The sequence below is a fragment of the Piliocolobus tephrosceles genome, chromosome 14 (assembly GCF_002776525.5).
Source record: "Piliocolobus tephrosceles isolate RC106 chromosome 14, ASM277652v3, whole genome shotgun sequence".
Taxonomy (NCBI): Eukaryota; Metazoa; Chordata; class Mammalia; order Primates; family Cercopithecidae; genus Piliocolobus; species Piliocolobus tephrosceles.
The window spans coordinates 27,443,943-27,449,306 of record NC_045447.1 but is presented as its reverse complement, the minus strand read 5'-3'; positions in this window follow the sequence as shown (position 1 = coordinate 27,449,306).

Here is a 5,364-nt window from a genome sequence, read left to right as displayed (position 1 = left end):
GGACATCAACTGTGACTTGGTAAGATTGACACACTTAGAAAATCATTTGGCTAAATTGCAACCTGCCTTGTCTCTTGTCCCCAGGCAGATCAGGGCCCAACCAATGAGAACTTTTGGGAAGGGCTGGCATCCAATGTTGAGCATGGAAAATGACTCCCAGGTCATGTGGCCTCAAAGGAGACTGAGATAAAGTGGGAGCAACATAAGTGCCCAGTGTGTTTCATTGGGAGGAAGGGGCCTCAAAGAACTCCAAGGCCTACCCATAGCCATCCACTATGCTTCTGCCTAGATTAGCTTTGCAATTGGGCTGGGCCAATATCTACAAGATAAGGAAGATCTGTAGGCAAACAATACTATCAATACGAGAAAAGAAAGATGGCTCAGAGTAGCCTGAGCACTGTGAGGTTTGCAAGAGAAACATGAGTCAGCCCCCACACCCATACCCAGTGGCAATTGTTTAAAGACTGACTAGCTATCTCACCCATTATTTTCATGCTCCTGAAATTTGTGACACAAAAAATTATGTATAATCAACATGTTATTTTAATATGAATTATTGGTAAACAACTTAAGAACTACCTCTTCTTTTCCTTTAAAAATCCATCTGGGGCCGGGTGTGGTGGCTCACGCCTATAATTCCAGCACTTTGGGAGGCCGAGGCGGGTGGATCACGAGGTCAGGAGATCAAGACCATCCTGGCTAACATGGTGAAACCTCGTCTCTACTAAAAATACAAAAAAATTAGCCAAGCGTGGTGGCGGGCGCCTGTAGTCCTAGCTACTGGGGAGGCTGAGGCAGGAGAATGGTGTGAACCTGGGAGGCAGAGCTTGCAGTGAGCCGAGATTGTGCCACTGCACTCCAGCCTGGGTGACAGAGCAAGACTCCGTCTCAAAAAAACAAAAACAAAAAGAATCCATCTGGGCAAGGTGGCTCACATCTGTAATTCCAGCACTTTGGGAGTCTGAGGCAGGAGGACTGCTTGAGGCCAGGAGTTTGAGACCAGCCTGGGCAACATAGGGAGAGCCCACTGAATTTAAAAAGTAGCTGTGCAAGGCCAGGCGCGGTGGCTCAAGCCTGTAATCCCAGCACTTTGGGAGGCCGAGACGGGCGGATCACGAAGTCAGGAGATCGAGACCATCCTGGCTAACCCGGTGAAACCCCATCTCTACTAAAAAATACAAAAAAACTAGCCGGGTGAGGTAGCGGGCGCCTGTAGTCCCAACTACTCAGGAGGCTGAGGCAGGAGAATGGCGTAAACCCAGGAGGCGGAGCTTGCAGTGAGCTGAGATCTGGCCACTGAGACTCAGTCTCAAAAAAAAAAAAAAAAAAAAAAAATTAGCTGTGCAAGTGGTGGTGCATACCTGCGGTTCCAGATACCTGGGAGGCTGAAGTGGGAAGATCACCTGAGCCCAGGAGGTTGAGGCTGCAGTGAGCTGTGGTCACACCACTGCACTCCAGCCCGGGCAATAGAGACTGCAACACCCTGTCCCCAAAAAAAACAAAACAAAACAAAAACAAAAACCACTTGTAAGTGCTGCTAATCAGAGTGTATAGAAGGCAACATGAATCTGTGCTTCCTCAAACTTGGCTCAAACAAACTCTCTGCTTTTATTAATTTTGCCTAAGATGCTTTCCTCTAGGTCGACAAATACTATCAGGCAGAGGGAAAATAACTGCTGGAATCCAGTTTGAATTTACCCTAGACTAAGAAATGCTTTGTGTCTCTGATAATCCCAGTCCCTTTCTGCCCCTGCCATCCTGCCCCAAGAGAAGGTGTGATATTTCTATTCCTGTGCCAAAAACCCCATGCTTCCATACATTCTTCCCAGGCTGACCCAACCTCTCACAATCACCCTCAAACCCTCCACTGAGGCCTCTGGAATTGATTCAGTTGTCACAAATTCCCCTGCACCCTCAACAGCTTCACAGAACTGACTGTTAAACTAAATTTGGCCTGAGGCTGCCTCCTTACCTCAGTCCCTACATAAGGAACTGCAACCTAGCTTGGCACATAAACAAACCCAAAGCCTAACTTAAGAGTGTACTTTTGTAACAAATAGCTGAATTGCAGCCAATCACAGCAGCTAGGCTTCAGCCAATCACAGGCTGCCAACTGATCAGACCATGCCCACATAAGGCAAAGCAGAGTAGTAACCAATCCAAAGGTTTCTGTACCTCACTTCCATTTTCTGTCTATAAATACCACCTGCCCACACTATGTTCTCTGAACCTTTTCTGGTTCTGAGGGCTGCCCAGTTCATGCATGAGTCTTTGCTCAAATAAACGCTGACAAATTTAATTTGTCTAAAGTTTTTCTTTTTAACACTATTCTCACTTCCTTCCTTATCTGATAATGTTTTTCCTGTGCAGCCCTCACTAGTATAAACTGCTAGATCTCTCACACCTGTCATGCCACTGGAACAGGTGGTAGGCTCAGCAGCCTTGCTCCTCTGGCTGCTCCCACATCAGTGCTCACTTAGCTTACATCTTCCTCTACATCCCAAGTCCTGGAGTATTTTGGATGTTGACGTCCATCCACAGAGCCATCCTGCACTTTGGCCTTTCATTTCCTTGAACGTTTTTTCTCTGCTCCCCTTCTTTTCCCAAAGTCAAGTTTATTGACATACAATTTTTTAAAGCTTTATCTAGGCTTAATTGATGAACAATAAAATGCTTATATTTAAAGAGTACAGACTAGGCGCGGTGACTCATGCCTGTAATCCCAGCACTTTGGGAGGCTGAGGTGGGTGGACTAACTGAGGTCAGGAGTTCAAGACCAGCCTGGCCAATATGGTGAAACACCATTTCTACTAAAAATACAAAAATTAGCTGGGCCTGGTGGCACACACCTATAATCCCAGCTACTCGGAAGGCTGAGGTGGGAGAATCACTTGAACCTGGGAAGAGGAGGTTGCAGTGAGCCAAGATCATGCCACTGCACTCCAGCCTGGATGACAGAGTGAGACACTGTCTCAAAAAAAAAATAAATAAATAAAAATTTAAAAAAAAGAGTACAATTTGATGAGTTGCCACTGCACATGGCTGATGAATTTTGACATACTTGTACACCCATGAAACCATCATTGCAATAGTATAATGAACATATCTGTCACCTCCAAAAGTTTTCTGATGTCCCTTTGTAATTTCTCCCTCTCTCCGCCTCCTCCCTTTATAGGCAACAACTGACCTGATATCTGTCACTATAGATTAGTTTATATTTTCTCGAATTTTCTAAAAATGGAATGTTATACTATATGGTTTTCATTCATTTCACTTTGAGATTTCACCCATGTTGTGGCATGTATCAACAGTGCATTCCTTTTCATCAGTGGATAGTGCAGTTTTCCATTGTGTGGATGGACCACTATTGTTTATCCACTCACCAGTTGCTGGACACTACAGATAGTTCCAGGTTTTGACTATTATAAATAAAGCTGCTGTGAACAGTCATATCTAAGTCTTTGTGTGGAAATATGCTTTCATTTCTATTGAGGTAAAATTCACCTTTTTAAGGTACACAATTCCATTTGACAAATGTATACAAAAATGCAATATTCAACTGGACAGGTAAATACAATCATGTAATCACCATTTTCATTATCCCCCAAATTCCCTTGGGCATTTCTCTACATTCCCATCCCCTGGCAACCACTTATCTGATTTCTGTCCCTATAATTCTGTTTTTTTAGAATGTCATAAATGGAATTATACAGGAATCTCGCATCTCTCACCTAGCATACTGCTTTTGAGATTCAGCCACATCGTTGCATGTATCTGTTACCAAATCAAACTGGGTCTGCTTGCCCAGCAAGTAAGGCCAAACATCCACACTGAGTTTTGTAGCAGGACAAAGGAGGGTTTTTATCTCCAGGGCACCAAGCAAGGAGAATCAAGCAGCTCATGCTTAAGACCTAACTCCCTGGATGGCTTATATGTAAGAGTTTTTTTTTGTTTGTTTGTTTTTGTTTTTGTTTTTGTTTTTTTTGAGACAGAGTCTCCCACCTGTTGTCCAGGCTAGAGTACAATGGCGCGATCTCTGCTCACTGCAACCTCCGCCTCCCAAGTTCAAGCGATTCTCCTGCTTCCGCCTCCCCAGTAGCTGGGACTACAGGCATGCACCACCACACCCGGCTAATTTTTTGTATTTTTATTAGAGACGGGGTTTCACCATGTTGGCCAGGCTGGTCTTGAACTCCCGACCTCAGGTGATCTGCCTGCCTCTGCCTCCCAAAGTGCTGGGATTACAGGCGTGAGCCACCACGCCCGGCCATATATAAGAGTTTTTAAAGGCAGAGAGCAGAAGTTACAGGTACAATCATAAATAAATATATGGAGGCAATACATTGAGTTGACTTTAAAAGGCGGGACCTCTCAAAACAGAAGCCTAGAAGTCATAGGTGGATTCAAAGATTTTCTAATTTCTGATTGGTTAAGGAGGTAAAGCTTTAAAATTTTTTTAAAGTGGCCAGGCACGGTGGCTCACACCTGAAATCCCAGCATGTTGGGAGGCCAAGGCAGGTGGATCACCTGAGGTTGGGAGTTCAAGACCAGCCTGACCAACATGGAGAAACCCCATCTCTACTAAAAATAGAAAATTAGCTGGGTATGGTGGCACATGCCTGTAATCCCAGCTACTTGGGAGGCTGAGGCAGGAGAATCGCTTGAACCCGGGAGGCGGAGGTTGTGGTGAGCTGAGATCACGCCATTGCACTCCAGCCTGGGCAACAAGAGCAAAACTCTGTCTCAAAAAAAAAAAAAAAAAAATTTGAAGTCTAAAACTTTGGGATCAGCAGAAAAGAATGTTAGCTCTGGCCCATGGGTATGACTTCCTTTATGCCTCTCAGGAAGAAATTTGGAACAAAGAAGAGCAGTCAGAATTTAGTCCTTAATTCCCCCTTATCTGAATTCTACAAGACAGCAGATCTGTTTGGTGGGGTGGGGGGGGGGGGTTGGGTTTCTGAAAAACAACTCAGGAACATATGTTATGATGTTATCTTTGGTTTCTATAGGGAACCAAACATCTGTGATTCTAACTTCCTTGGCTATTGTTTTATGCTACTATTACCTTCTTGCTTATCAAGTGGTTCACTTCTCAGGGCTAGCTAGGTGCCTGGAATTTCCCTTGAAGGAACTTAAGATTTTCCTTATTTTCATATGTGAGGGGGGCCTGCAGGCCCATAAGAGGGGTCCCTGCTCCCTCATCAGTAGGTCATTCTTTTCTTTTGCTGAGTAGCGTTTCATTGTATGAATGTAAGACAATTTATTTATCTGTTCACCAGTTGCTACACATTTGAGTTACTGCCAGTTTTTGGCAAGTGTTAATAAAACATCCATAAGCATTTCCAGACAGATATTTTTGTGGGC